We start from the raw sequence: 14,284 nt of genomic DNA, 5'->3' as shown, positions 1-14,284 counted from the left end.
TATGCTTTCATTGAGATTTTTTTTTTCCCATTCCAGGGCTTGAACTCAGGGCATCGTGTTCTCAGTCAGCTTTCTTGCTCCTAGCTGGTGCTCTACCACTGAAGCCCCATCTCCAGCTCAGCATTTTGCTGATTAATTGGAGATAGAATCTCAGAGTTTTCTGTCGCAGATGGCTTTGAACCATGATCCTTCAGGGCTCAGCTTCCTGAGGAGCTAGGATTACAGGCGTGAGCCACCGGTAATGGGCTTCATTGAATAATTAAAGAAAACATCTGTAGTAGTGCCTTTGCTTTTGATGGCCACATAAAGCCTTGTGGAAGGAGCAGTTTGTAATTCTGGAAGATAGCTGCCTGTCAGATGGATTTCTGCAAACCTGCACCCCAGCCATTTCTCTGTGGCCTCTGCTTTTGTTTCTAGTGTAGACTTAGTAGGGAGAAGTTGCGAAACTGTTCTGAAAAGCACTTAGACGATGCCTGGAGCAGTGTCAGGAAAGCCAAATGTGGCTTCCTGGTTTGGAGCAGGTGGGGGGTGTCTTGTGTTTTCTATGTCCCCTGGGTTACAGGCTCTGCCTGCTCAAGCTCCTCCTGTGATGTTTCACAAAGAGGCCAGAGGCCAGAGGGGCCAGCAGTGTTGCTCCATCTCACTCCTGTGACTATAGGCAGAAGAAAGTGTGCTCATGTCTTACATGTCAGAATAAAGGGAGGAAGCCTCTGCTGGAGAGTGGGCATTGCCAACACTTGCAAACACTGGGGCAGTCAAAGCTCATCTCTTTGCTCTTTTCTTTTAACTTGGAAGGAAAAATGAGATAGGAATTAGAATTTGGTTTCTCCATGAGTGCCTTTTTTTAAGATTAATGAACAGGAGAAAGTTTTTGTCTATAAGTGCCTATTATGCAACACGCTCATGCCATTATCCTGGCTATTCAAGGGGCTGAGATCTAGAGGATTGAGGTTCAAAGCTAGCTCAGGCCCATAAGTTTGGTAGACTCTCATTTACAAAATAACCAGGACAAAATAGGGCTGGAGACATGTCTCAAATGATTGGTGCCAGCCAAGCAAAGTATGAGGCCCTGAGTTCAAATCCTGGTACTAGCAAAAAAAAAATGTAGAATATGTCCCTAGCCCATGTCTCTCTCCCTGAGTTTCTGGGGGGGGGGGGGGGTGGAGGGAGGGGTCACTGTCAGGGGTTCACTGTTTTCTTCAAGCCCAATAGCCAATGATACAGCTGTGGCTGCTTCCATCTTGAAATTCTGCCCTCCTAGCTTTTCCTTAAAGGCCTTTCCCACTGCCCTGCATCACAGGAGGGAAGATCTGCGGTCCTTGGTTCCATCTCCCTGGTTGTCTTCTCCAGTCTCCTAACCTGTCTAACCGTCCCTCTGTATAAACCAAGCCAAGTTTGTTTGATTCCGACTTCTGCCTTTAAAAAGTGATGCGAAAAGTGCACTATTTTTACTATTCTTCCTTCATCCAATTTCCACGAATTGAATCTTACAGTCCTGATTCTGCTGCCTGCTAACCTGTTGGTACTTCCTGGTGAAGGTATCTTTTCACCGATACATGTGAATGCAGGTAGTCAATTTCATCCTGTTTCTCCAGCTCCTTAGAAACTTTTCAAACTTCCTCCTTTGAAGAGGGAGGTTTGCCAGCTTCTACACACACCTAAGGAGATTAATTTTTAAGCTTTCTCCTCTGATTTAGAACACATACCATCTCTTCCTTTCATGTTTAGTTCCCAATGGAGTAAGCCAGGCGCAAGAAGTTGGCAGAAAACTCAGCTGTTATTAAAGAAGCAATGTGTGGCCCGCTGAACACCCTTAAGAAGTGGGTCAAGGAGATTAAAAAAAAAATAAACCCACCATTAATGGGCTCTAAATGGCAAATGCTTTATAACGGTGAGCTCATTTAAATCTCTTAACCCAATTGAAGCAGTAATGGTTTTAATCCTTATCGTGCCATTTAGGGCATTAAAACTTCAAGAGGTGAGGGAGCTGTCAAGATGACATGAGCGGGTGGATCAAGACTTGGACAAGTGGCCAGTTAGTGTCAGGCATAGTCTCCAGACCCCACTGAAACCCTCAGGGACACGGCTCAAGGCACTGTGTGTTTCTAATCTAGGATTGTAGACAAGGATACACCAAGACCACTGGCTCTGGGAGCACGGCCGTCTTACTGAGATCAATATGAGATGAATATGTGCTGAGATGAGTGCAGGACACAAGTGGGGACAGAGGACATCAGGAGACTGAAGGAGGTCCTGTCACGCAAAGCCTGGGGACAAAGCACAGAGCAGCTGCTGCGGGAATGCTAGGAACCATGGACACAGACCCTCCCTCAGCTTCCAGAGGAGCTCAGGTCTAAGCAAATGGCTCTTGAATTCACTCTTTTCCAAATAATTTTTTTTCTCTTTCTGTTTTGGTGCCAGTATGGGGCTCGAACTCGGGGCCTGTACCCTCTCTTCCTCTTTCCTCCCCTCCCCTCTTTCCTTTTTGTTTTTTGGTGAGTGATGGGGCTTGAATTCAGGGCCTGGACTCTGTCCCTGAGCTTTCTCAGTGCCACTCCAGTTTGTTTGTTTGCTGGTGGTTAAATGGAGATTAAGAGTCTCAAGGACTTTACTGCCCAGGCAGGCTTCAAATCACGATCCTCAGATCTCAGCCTCCTGAGTAGCTAGGATTCTGGATGTGAGCCACTGTTGCCTGGCTCATAGTTTTTGAAAGGCAGGATCTTGCCATGTAGCCCAATCTGGTCTCAAATTTGCGATCCTCTTATCTCGTGAATGCTGGAGTTACAAACCTACACAAATTTGGATTGCCAATGTGTTTTTGAAAGTTCTAGAATATTGAGGGAGAAGTTTCCATGTCTTCCTGTGCTCTCCGCATCTCTGGGAATAGTGGGCTTCTGGAAGCGCCCTGTGGGCCTCAGTTGCTGCGATAGCAAGGCTGGATCTGTGTCTTCCTGTGCGGTGAGCTGGCAGACACTTGGCCAGTCTGCTGTCTCAGCACTGAGCAAAAGGTGTGGAACCAGTGGGAGATTTGTTTTTGTTATTGTTAACTTTCAGGACCTCTACAGATGTACATTTTTCTATTTTATTGTGTAATTCTAACCACTAGAATGACCCTGCACAATGTATAAACTGCAATAAAGCATATCGGACTTTCAGAAAGATAAAAATATAGGTAGCAGGAAGAAAGAGCAGCAAGAGGAAGAAACGAGTGGGAAACAACCATAATAAATGCCTAGACTGGCTCCTCTCCTCCACCAATAAAACTATGATTCAGTGCACCATTGCTTGGGATGGCAGAAGACGACCAACGGCCTCAACCTCTACCTGAGGGAGATGACGTGCTACATGACAGTCTTCCATGCGGTGGGACCCTGTGTAGATCCTGTGTAGTTAGTTGAGAAGATACACTAGACATTGAAAGTGAAGTAACCAAGCAAATTCGGAGGTGGTTTTACACTAAACTGTACTTTGTGGAAAAATAAATAAGATGTGTGGTGTGGTGGTGATGGTGGTGGTGGTGGTGGTGGTGGTGGTGGTGTGTGTGTGTGTGTGTGTGTGTGTTTGCTAGGCAGGTGCTCTACACTTGAGCCATGTCAGTTCTTTTTGCTTTAGTTCTTTCTCCATGTTTATGCTCAGGCCAGCTTTTTTTTTTTTTTTTGACAGTCCTGGGCCTTGGACTCAGGGCCTGAGCACTGTCCCTGGCTTCCTTTTGCTCAAGGCTAGCACTCTGCCACTTGAGCCACAGTGCCACTTCTGGCCGTTTTCTGTATATGTGGTGCTGGGGAATTGAACCCAGGGCCTCATGTATACGAGGCAAGCTCTCTTGCCACTAGGCCATATCCCCAGCCCAGCTTTTATTTTTTAATTAGATGAAAGAAGGTCTTAAATCTTGATCTTTCCCATCTCTATCTCTCCAGTTGCTAGGGTTATAGGCACGAGCAACTGTGCCTGGCCATTGTTGTGAAGTTCTTTTCCAGGGATGATGTCTCCCTTAGATGAGGAAGTCTTGTTAGGGTCCTGGGATTGATGTTTGCATTTAGCTAAGGTCAACGCATTTGGAGGGAAGAAAGCTTCCATCATTGGTGTAGAAGCTGCTGTAGAAACAGCAGCGAGGTACGAGGTGGAGCAGTGTTCTGTGTGCCACAAACAGAGAAATCAAATCAGGCTTCTTAGGATTAGTGTATTCAGACAAAGACCACACATAACAGTGTGAATAGTTGAGAAAAATACAGATTCCAGATTCATCTCTGCCCTTTTGCAGCCTGAAGCCCAGATTCTGAAAGCTTCATTCGAATGCAAAGTATCTTGATCTTAATGCAACATAAAAAAAAAACTCATCATATCTTCACATTTGAATTTAAAGTTGTCCATCTTTAATATTACTTTCCATATCCCGATTGGCATTTTAGGTAAAAGGCTTAAGTGCAAATCATCTAGGGGTTTTTGTTTTTTTTTTAATGGTGGAATGAGGTGTTGGGGGGAAGATAGTAGAAATACATCTTATTGGAATTTGGGACATGAGGAGAGCTACTGGCTGAAAACAGAGTGGCATTCCGGGCTCAGCTCGACTGGAAACATTATTAAAGGCTCCATGTATGTGGTGCTTTCTATATAATTTAGATATAATAATAAATCGAAGTTGGACTCTTGGCTCCTCTCCCAGATTAAATCCTTTGAATGTTTATCTTATGGAAGACACACAAAAGAATTCAATTTTAGACCCATACATTTATCTAAATGCAGCAACTGACATTGTGTTTCTTTTGTTTTGTGTAGGGAGGAAAAATTACAATCTGTCTCAGTAAAATATAAAAAAAAAGTAATAGTAGTAATAATCTAGGACCACGACTTGGAAATACATTTTCTTAGTGGCAGGACAACTTGATAAATCAGGGCTATTTGTTTGCTTTATAATTGATTTTCCATATTTTTTAAGGCAAGCCACAGAAAATTCAGCTTTAAAAATGTCTGTTTTTATCTATGGCCTTCTGTAGGAAGAAATTACCTGTGTCTGTAATTTAAATTATTTGATTTCCTGAAACTTTCGTCATGTCTTACCTGCAGATCAGTAATACATACAATAGGCTTATTCAATTATTCACTTGTGATTTATAAGAAGTCTTGTCCTGGATTCTTGATGGTTCACTTAGTCATGTCTGGCATTTGATGGTGTTTATACCTATTCATTAAATGAAGGAGCATTGTTTTGAATCCATTTCCTAAAACATCGTCATTTGACATGGCTACTTAAAATATTTTTGTTGGGACTGGGGATATGGCCTAGTGGCAAGAGCGATTACCTCATATACATGAAGACCTGGGTTCAATTCCCCAGCACCACATATACAGAAAATGGCCAGAAGTGGCGCTGTGGCTCAAGTGGCAGAGTGCTAGCCTTGAGCGAAAAGAAGCCAGGGACAGTGCTCAGGCCCTGAGTCCAAGGCCCAGGACTGGCAAAAAAAAAAAAAAAAAAAAAAAAAAATTTGTTTTCCTCATTAGTGGTACTGAGAAGGATCTGATAACCACCATGTTATTCAACCCTCCTATGCATTCAACCCTTTTAGATGTCAAATATCAATGAGGTCATGAGGTATTTGTCCTGCTGCTCCTGGCTTATTTAACTTAATGTAATGATCTACAGTTCCATTTCTGTTTTTACAAATGACAAGATTTCTTTTTTTTTTTTTTTTTGCAGTTGTGGGGCTTGAACTCAGGGCCTGGGTGCTGTCCCCGAGCCTCTTTGTGATCAAGGTTAGCGCTCTACCTATTGAGCCACAGCTCCACTTCTGTTTCTTTTTTTTTCTAGTCCTGGGGCTTGAACTCAGGGCCTGAGCACTGTTCCTGGCTTCTTTTTGCTCAAGGCTAGCACTCTACCACTTGAACCACAGTGCCCCTTCTGTCTTTTTCTGTGTATGTGGTGCTGAGGAATCAAACCCAGGGCTTTGTGCATGCTAGGCAAGCACTATGCCGCTAAGCCACATTCCCAGCCCCAAGATTTCTTTTTTTTTTTTTTTTTTGCCAGTCCTGGGCCTTGGACTCAGGGCCTGAGCACTGTCCCTGGCTTCTCTTTGCTCAAGGCTAGCACTCTGCCACTTGAGCCACAGCGCCACTTCTGGCCATTTTCTATATATGTGGTACTGGGGAATCGAACCCAGGGCTTCGTGTATACAAGTCAAGCACTCTTGCCACTAGGCCATATTCCCAGCCCCTTCATTTTTTTTTAACTGTATTTTTTTGTCTTTTCTTTTTTGGTACTGGAGATCGAACCCAGGACGTTGCACTTGCTAGGCAAGTGCTTTGCCACTGAGCTACATCCCAGCCCCCTAGATTTCATTTTTTATGACTGATATTCTCTGGTGTATATGTGCCACCTTTTCTGGATCATTCACCAGTATGAGAATGCTAAGGGTTATTTCTATTTCTTGACATTGTGGACAGTGCTGCAATAAACAGAGTACAAATGTCATTTCACCTGCCTGATTTGGGATTACTACACCATATAGTATTCTATTTTTAATTTTTTAAAGGAACTTCCATAGTGGATGCATTAATTAACATTTCCACCCATGGTATACAAGGGTCTTTTTATTTTTGGCTGGTCCTGGGGCTTGAACTAAGGGCCTAGGTGCTGTCCCTGAGTCTCTGCTCAAAGCTAGTGCTCTTCCACTTGAGCCACAGCTTCACCTCCAGCTTTTTTTTTTTTTTTTTTTGCCAGTCCTGGGCCTTGGACTCAGGGCCTGAGCACTGTCCCTGGCTTCTTTTTGCTCAAGGCTAGCACTCTGCCACTTGAGCCACAGCGCCACTTCTGGCCGTTTTCTATGTATATGGTGCTGGGGAATCGAACCCAGGGCTTCTTGTTTTTTTGTTTGTTTGTTTGTTTTTGCCATCTTGGGGCTTGAACTCAGGGCCTGAGCACTGTCCCTGGCTTCTTTTTGCTCAGGGCTAACACTCTGCCGCTTGAGCCACAGTGCCACTTCTGGCTGTTTTCTATATATGTGATGCTGGGGAATCGAACCCAGAGCTTCATGTATATGAGGCGAGCACTCTTGACCCAGGGCTTCATGTATATGAGGCAAGCACTCTTGCCACTAGGCCGTATCCCCAGCCTCACCTCCAGCTTTGAGTCGTACGTTGGAGCTGAGAGTCTTCCAGACTTTCCTGTTCTGGCAAAGTGCTTCCTCGGGCCTCTTTTATGACAGCACTATTCTTGTTCATGACAAACCACCTCCCTCGGGCCTCATTTCAAGTAATTAATTGACTGTAGTATTGGACTTGGAACTCAGGGCCTCACACTTGCTAGGGAGGCACTTGGCCGCTTGAGCCACGTTCTCAACCCTGTTTTGCTATTTATTTTTCATGTATTTTTTTTTAGCCTGGGACCAACTTGTACCACAGTCCTCTTCCCTGCACTTCTGAAGTGAATTAGATTACATACATGTCCCACCACACCAGCTGGTGGGTTGAGATGCATCTCAAAACCTTTTTGCCCAGGCCAGCTTTGAACTCCAATCCTTCCAATCATTCTAACCTCCCCCTCCTGACACATTTATCTTTTTATTTAAGACAAACAGAAAATATTTTTATTGCATGATAAACACTTAATATACCTGTTATTGTAGCTTTTTATTTATGATGTCCTTTTCTGGTTCACTATTTTACTCATGGATAAAAGTGTTAACAATATTTGCTCTCTTGTTTTCATGTGTAAAACAATATCTACGTCTTAGTCATAGTATTGGGTTTATAAACCATTTGCACTATGCTACCTACATGCGAGGCTCAAGAAATTAGTACACAACATTTTTTGTATGTGTGCCAGTCCTGGGGCTTGAACTCAGAGCCTGAGCACTGTCCCTGGCTTCTTTTTGCTTAAGGCTAGCACTCTGACACTTGAGCCACAGCGCCACTTCTGGCTTTTTCTATATATGTGGTGCTGAGGCATCGAACCCAGGGCTTCATGTGTATGAGGCAAGCACTTTACCACGAGGCCATAATCCCAGCCCCAGCACACAACTTTTGAAGTAGGACTCTAGAAAAGTTCTCTAAGTTTTCTGTTTCTTTTAAGGGAAAGAAAGGGCTATGCGGAAGAAGGTAGCATAGGGGTGGGGTGTGTGTGTGTGTGTGCGCGTGTGTGTACACGCGTGTGAGCGATCTGCCTTAACAATAGGTATTTAGCCTACCGCTGGCTTTCTCTGTTACTTGGCATGGAGGTGGAGAATTCCAGTTGGTGTTGGAGAGAGAATGGAGGACAAGGGAGCAGCAGCCATTGACTGAGGCCTTTGCTGTGGTTTTCCCAGACACTGGAAGGTGCCTGAGTCCTTTGTGACAGTCAAGGAAAATGAGATTTGGAGAAGATTAACTGTCATCCCTGTGGTCTGTGGTCGTCCAGCTGGTCCTGGCAGGTGGGGGACCATCTGACTCTCACCCTGGGACGCCTGTGCTGACCAAAGTGCCAATCGTGGGGTCAGAAGTGGGGCAGGCAGCTTGGCGGCAGAGCTCTGAATGTCTTTCCTGTAGTCCCCTGCCCCCAGGATGTCAGCCAGACCCCGGTTCTTCCTCTAGCTGTCTGCGATGGTGCCCATCCTAAAGAACCCTTGACCTGTGGGGGTCTCTCAGGGGCTCCTCTGCTGGAGTTGGGGGGGGTGATTCTTAAGAGGTTGTCTCCCAGAATGGGGGCACCCTGAGAGACCTTGGCCAGCCTCCTAGGCCCATGCTTGACAGGGCAGGGACAGGAGTAAGCTGGCATTAGGTCTCAACTGGTATCAGCATATTCCAGTTTTGTTTAAAAAGGGCCAAGAGAGCTGGGCACCAGTGGCTCAGCCTCCCCTACTCAGGAGGCTGAGATCTGAGGATCGTGGTTCAAAGCCAGCCTGGGCAGGAACATCTGCGAGAGTCTTATCTCCAGTTAACCACCAGAAAACTGGAAGTGGCACCGTGGTTCGAGTGGTAGAGCTCTAGTCTTGAACAAAAAGTTCAGAGACAGCAACCAGGCCCAAGTTCAAGCTCCAGGACTGTCAGTCTCTCTCACACACACAGACACCCACGTGCATGCATGTATGTGGTGACCGGCGGACCGACACCATGCCCTGCTCAGCCTTGACAGAGAGGCAATGGCTGGCGTCTGCTCATTCCTTTTCTTGGCAAGACAGTGGCCGCTGCAGGCTGGAACTCACTCCCATGCAGTCACCTTGTCATGGTCTCAATCAGGGACAGATGGAGCTGCCATGCGGCGTTCTGCCCACGGGAGGCCATGCCAATGAATCAAGCACCAGGCGAGCCAGACAACCCACGAGGGCATGATGGAGGACACCACGGCCTTGCGAAAGGCCCAGCAGAACAGACGGCGGGCTCAATGGACCCTGTGGTTGCAGCAGCAAGCAGGGGCCAAGCGGCTCCCAGGGACTTCTCAGTGGGTGGGGCCCTCGGCTCAGGTAAGGTAGAACTGGAAGTATTTCCAATGGCGAGAAGACATTTTCTCAGAACTGCTTCCATCTAGGGTGGCACACATTTCTATGGCTTTGGTGTATGTTTAGTTTCTGATTCCCTTCGTTTGTCTGATGCAAATAAAGCGGGGGGGGGGGGGGAGCTGGGAATGTGGCTTAGTGGTAGAGTGCTTGCCTAGCATGCATAAAGCCCTGGGTTCGATTCCTCAGCACCACATAAACAGAAAAAGCTGGAAGTTGTGCTCAAGAGGTAGAGTGCTAACTTTGAACAAAAAGAAGCCAGGGACAGTGCTCAGGCCCTGAGTTCAAGCCCCAGGACTGGCAAAAAAAAAAAGTAATCTGATCACTTCTGGGGACCGTGCCCTTTCTGTCCTCCTCCATTTTGGGGCCACTGCATGACCTGACTGGAGGCTGAGGTCTACTGGTCTTGGCCTCCAGTTCCAGTGTTGCTCATTCCCATGGCCCTGGGCCTATTGCCTGTTCCCACCACCACTGTCCACTGTCCACCCCATCCTGGCTCTCCCTGGGTTCCCACCGCCACAGGAGGCTACGACCTGGAGGATGGAGATTTGAGGCCAGAGCCAGGCAGAAAAGTCTATGAGGTGACATCTCCAAAATAACTAGCAAAAAGCTGGACAAGAGGCATGGCTCAAGTGGTAGAATGCCAATGGTAAGCTGAGAGGGAGCACTAGGCCTGAGTCTTAAGTCTCAATAATGACACACAAAAAAGGAGTTGAAAGAGGGTTCAAGATATCAAAAGATCCAACTTAAAAATTTCTTTTAATTTCTTTAAAACAAACTATATTTTATGAGCATACACTAATAATATAAGGAGATTTCATTATGAAAACTCCATAGATACCCACAGAGTACTTTGAATAAGCTCACCTCCCTCTATTATACTCATGTAACTCCCCTTTTCAAAGAGTGTTTCATGGGTTTTATTATGCTATCTTTATTTATATATACCTAACATGCTTTATCTTGTTAATGTTTATTGTCATACAAGTAGGAAATTTAGAGGGTGCATTTATAAAAAAGAAAATAATTGCTCATAATTCTACCACCAAGAAATACACTATTTATATGTAAAAATATATTTCTGTGCGTAACATGTATTTTATAAGAATGCTTTATGTTTAGTACATCATAAATATTCTATTTTGAGAGTTTATACTTGTAAAAGCGATCTCTGCTTGCTATGGAAAATTTGAAAGAACAGATCCTAAGCAAACAGAGCCTTATGGATTCCCTGCCTAACTCCCAGAGTGTGGGCATTTGGCATGCCTCCTTCTAGATACTTCCTTCACACACGGAACGTCTGCAGATTGCCTGGTTCATTTGTTCTTTGGCTTTATCTTTCCCAGTCTCCTGTGCTCATGTGCAGGCGGCTCAGTTAATGAGCTCACAGTGCCAAGCAGCCTCGAGCCCCTGGCTGAGCCCCCGGGCAATGCCTCTTCCTGTCTTTGTCCCTGATAGCAGATGCTTCCAGGATGTGAGCGGGGCACCAACGTCCACTCCTTTGCCTACAGATGATGTCTCAGAGGACCCTGGACGCTGTGTTCTCCCCGAGTACTGCTGTCATGTACAGTCATTCCCTCCCGGTCACAGTGACACCACCAGTGACGGCCATGGCAGGTGCTACTGGCAGTCGGCAAAGAGAAATCCAAGGTGTTGCGTGTCTTGTACGTCAACATTTGGAATTGCATAGTTGAGTGTGATGCGCTCACACTTGAATAGCCTCTCAGAAACTCTGGAAAGGTGGCTTCTGTGTTGGCCTCTAGTTTGTCAGAAAGTGTCTGGAGGCATGGGAAAGGCAGATAATGCGATTGTCACACTGTTTACAAATGTTGCCGTCCCCTAGGAGGATGGCGGCTCTGCCACTAGCCGAAGATGGGCTCTTCAGGGCTGCTTTCTATCTCCAGCTGGGCTTGCATTCTCTGACTCTGTCTCTGTGTCACAATTCTAGATCTATAGCAAATTCAAAGACCTACAGGCCAGGGGCAGTGGCATCATCAGTGCAGTGGGGAAAGAAACGCTGGCAGGTGAGGCCCAGGGCCTCCTGCATGCTAGGCGACATCTCAGGACCCGTGGATCGTGTTTTCTCCCTACCCCGCCTCCCCCCCCCCCCCGAAAACTGTTTTAATATGTTAGAAACTTATAATCCATGGGCAACGTACATCAGATCTTTTAGTCTTTGTTGCAAATGCAGATCCAAGTCAGGTGCCGGTGGCTCATGCCTGTAACCCTAGCTATGCAGGAGGCTGAGACCCGAGGATCATGGTTCAAAGCCAGCCCAGGCAGCAAAGTTGGTGAGACTTTTGTCTCCAATTAACCCCCAGAAACCAGAAATGGTATTGTGGCTCAAAGTGGTAGAGTGCTAGCCTTGAGTGAAAAAGTTAAGGGATGGCACTCAGGCCGTGAATTCAAGCCCTAGGACTGGCAGAAAGCAAGCAAGCAAGCATGATTTATATGCACGAACATGAGCCAGTCTCTATGATACAGTAAGAAAACAGAGTAGAGCAGGGACATGGCTCAAGTGGCTAAGCACTTGTCTAGTATGCTTGAGGCCTTGGGTTCAAGCCCCAGTGCCAACACAAAGAAGAAAAGAATGAACATTTCAGGAATGAGCTGTGTTATGATACGCTTTATGTTAAATTTATCTACCTAATGCTCTGTAACTAAACATGTGAGTCAACTGTGCAGTATAGCTGTCTCAGAGCTGTTACAGGTTTATAGCCAAGACAGACGATTGCATGCTCAGAGAAATAGCTGGCTGTAGTGGTAGCTCTGACTGTGACGTAATGCATTTAGAAAGGCCTCTATTGAATTTGTAGACTTGTAACAGCAGATTGGAAGAAGGATCAATTGGATTTTATCCTTATCTGTACTGCTTAAATAATTTTGGAAAGAAATATGTCTGTATATTACTTGTATAATTAAATATCGGCAGATAGAATATTCAGACAAAACATTTTATTTTATTTTGTGCCAATACTAGGTCTTGAACTCTGGGCCTTGGTGCTGTCCTTTAGCTTTTGCAGTCAAGGCTGTTGCTCTACCACGGGTGCCACAGCTGCGCTTCTGGCCTTTTGTTGGTTAACTGGAGATAAGAGACTCAGGGACTTCCCTCCTAGGATGGCTTTGAATCTCAATCTTCAGGTCTCAGCTTCTTGAGTAGCTAGGATTACAGGAATGAGCCCAGAAACTAGCTCAGACAAAAAACAAACCCAAACCTTTAAAAAAGATGGTACAAGTTGTGCTGCCATTGGCTCTGACCAAGAAGGTGTCCTGAGCTCAGAGCTTGGAGAATTTGTGTAACACACACACACACGCACACACACACACACACACACACACACACACATCAGGATGAATAGGCCACTCTGTGACAGAGGAAGTGGTGTTCTAGGTGGACGCAATATAATTCACAGTCTAAATGCCTGCTTCGGGGCCTCATCCAGGCGTCAGGGAAATACTCCTCCTCAACTCTCGTCCCGTGCCCTCCGCACAGAGACGATTGTGCCTGAGTACCATGAACGTAAGACTCCTCCGCTGCACAGTTGGCTCGGCTGGGGATGCAGGATGATTTACACAGCAGAGCACTTAGGCACAGGAAAGACAGTTTCATTAATTTGTCTTTAATTAACCTGCAGTAGATTTCTGGGTTAAGAGTTTCTCAGCAGTGCCAAGGGTTCCTTTTCTTGCTTTTCCAATGTTCCAATTTTTGGCTTTAGAGGTTCCCATATATTAGGATACTGTTTGCAGGAATTACGATGGCAGATGAAGAATAATTTGCCATATTAAAACTGCATATTATTTTTAAATGTGTAACTATGTAGGTCTAGTAATAATATGCCTGAAGTGTGATATGTATTCTTTATATGAGCGACTAGGGAGTAATGGAATGTCAGAAGACTATGGCGGTGCTGGCCTGTAATCCAGCACTTGGGAGATGGAGGTAGGGGAACTGAGATTCAGGTGCAGCCTGGACCATGTAGTGAGACCTTGTCTTTAACCCCTATTCCCTGCAAGGGCAACATGAAAGGTTTCTTTCTCTTTTCCATCCCCCCTACTTTACTTTGTTCTAGAAGAAGTTCTTGCTGGGCACTGGTGGCTCACCCCTATAAATCCTGGCTCCTCAGGAAGCTGAGAGCGGAAGATGGCCGTTTGAAGCCAGCCTGGACAGAAAAGGCCATGAGGCTCTTGCTTTCAACTAACCACCAAAAATCTGGACATGGAGCTGTGGTTCAGGTAGCAGAGCACTAGCCACCAGTGGTAAAGTTAAGGGACAGTAGCCAGGCCCTGAGTTCAAGCCCCAGTGCTGGCATGTGCACATGCCATGTACACGTACACACACACACACACACACACACACACACACACACACCTGTTAAAGCTTTAAAAAAGAAACAAAACAACAAATAGCAAGCAGACAAAAAATTAAAAAAAGAATCTGAGTGCCAGAATGAAGGATAGTTTTAGTTTCATAAAGTATTTTTAATAAGCTTTGATTATGCTTTCACAAAGTACATTTCCAGCTTTAAAAATGTAAGATCTAACATTTTCATAGTTATTACTTAAAATTTATATTTTGTATACCATACTTTTTATTTTAGTAAGAAAATATGTTTTGAAAGCATTAAGTTTAATGTTCAAAATAATATTTTCATTTGCTTTTTTCTTTGGGGACTCTTTTTTTTTTTTTTTTTTGCCAGTCCTGGGCCTTGGACTCAGGGCTTGAGCACTGTCCCTGGCTTCTTTTTACTCAAGGCTAGCACTCTACCACCTGAGCCACAGCGCCCCCTCTGGCCATTTTTTATATATGTGGTGCTGGGGAA

This window comes from Perognathus longimembris, chromosome 2, assembly GCF_023159225.1.
Source record: "Perognathus longimembris pacificus isolate PPM17 chromosome 2, ASM2315922v1, whole genome shotgun sequence".
Taxonomy (NCBI): domain Eukaryota; kingdom Metazoa; phylum Chordata; class Mammalia; order Rodentia; family Heteromyidae; genus Perognathus; species Perognathus longimembris.
This window is presented reverse-complemented; position numbering follows the sequence as displayed.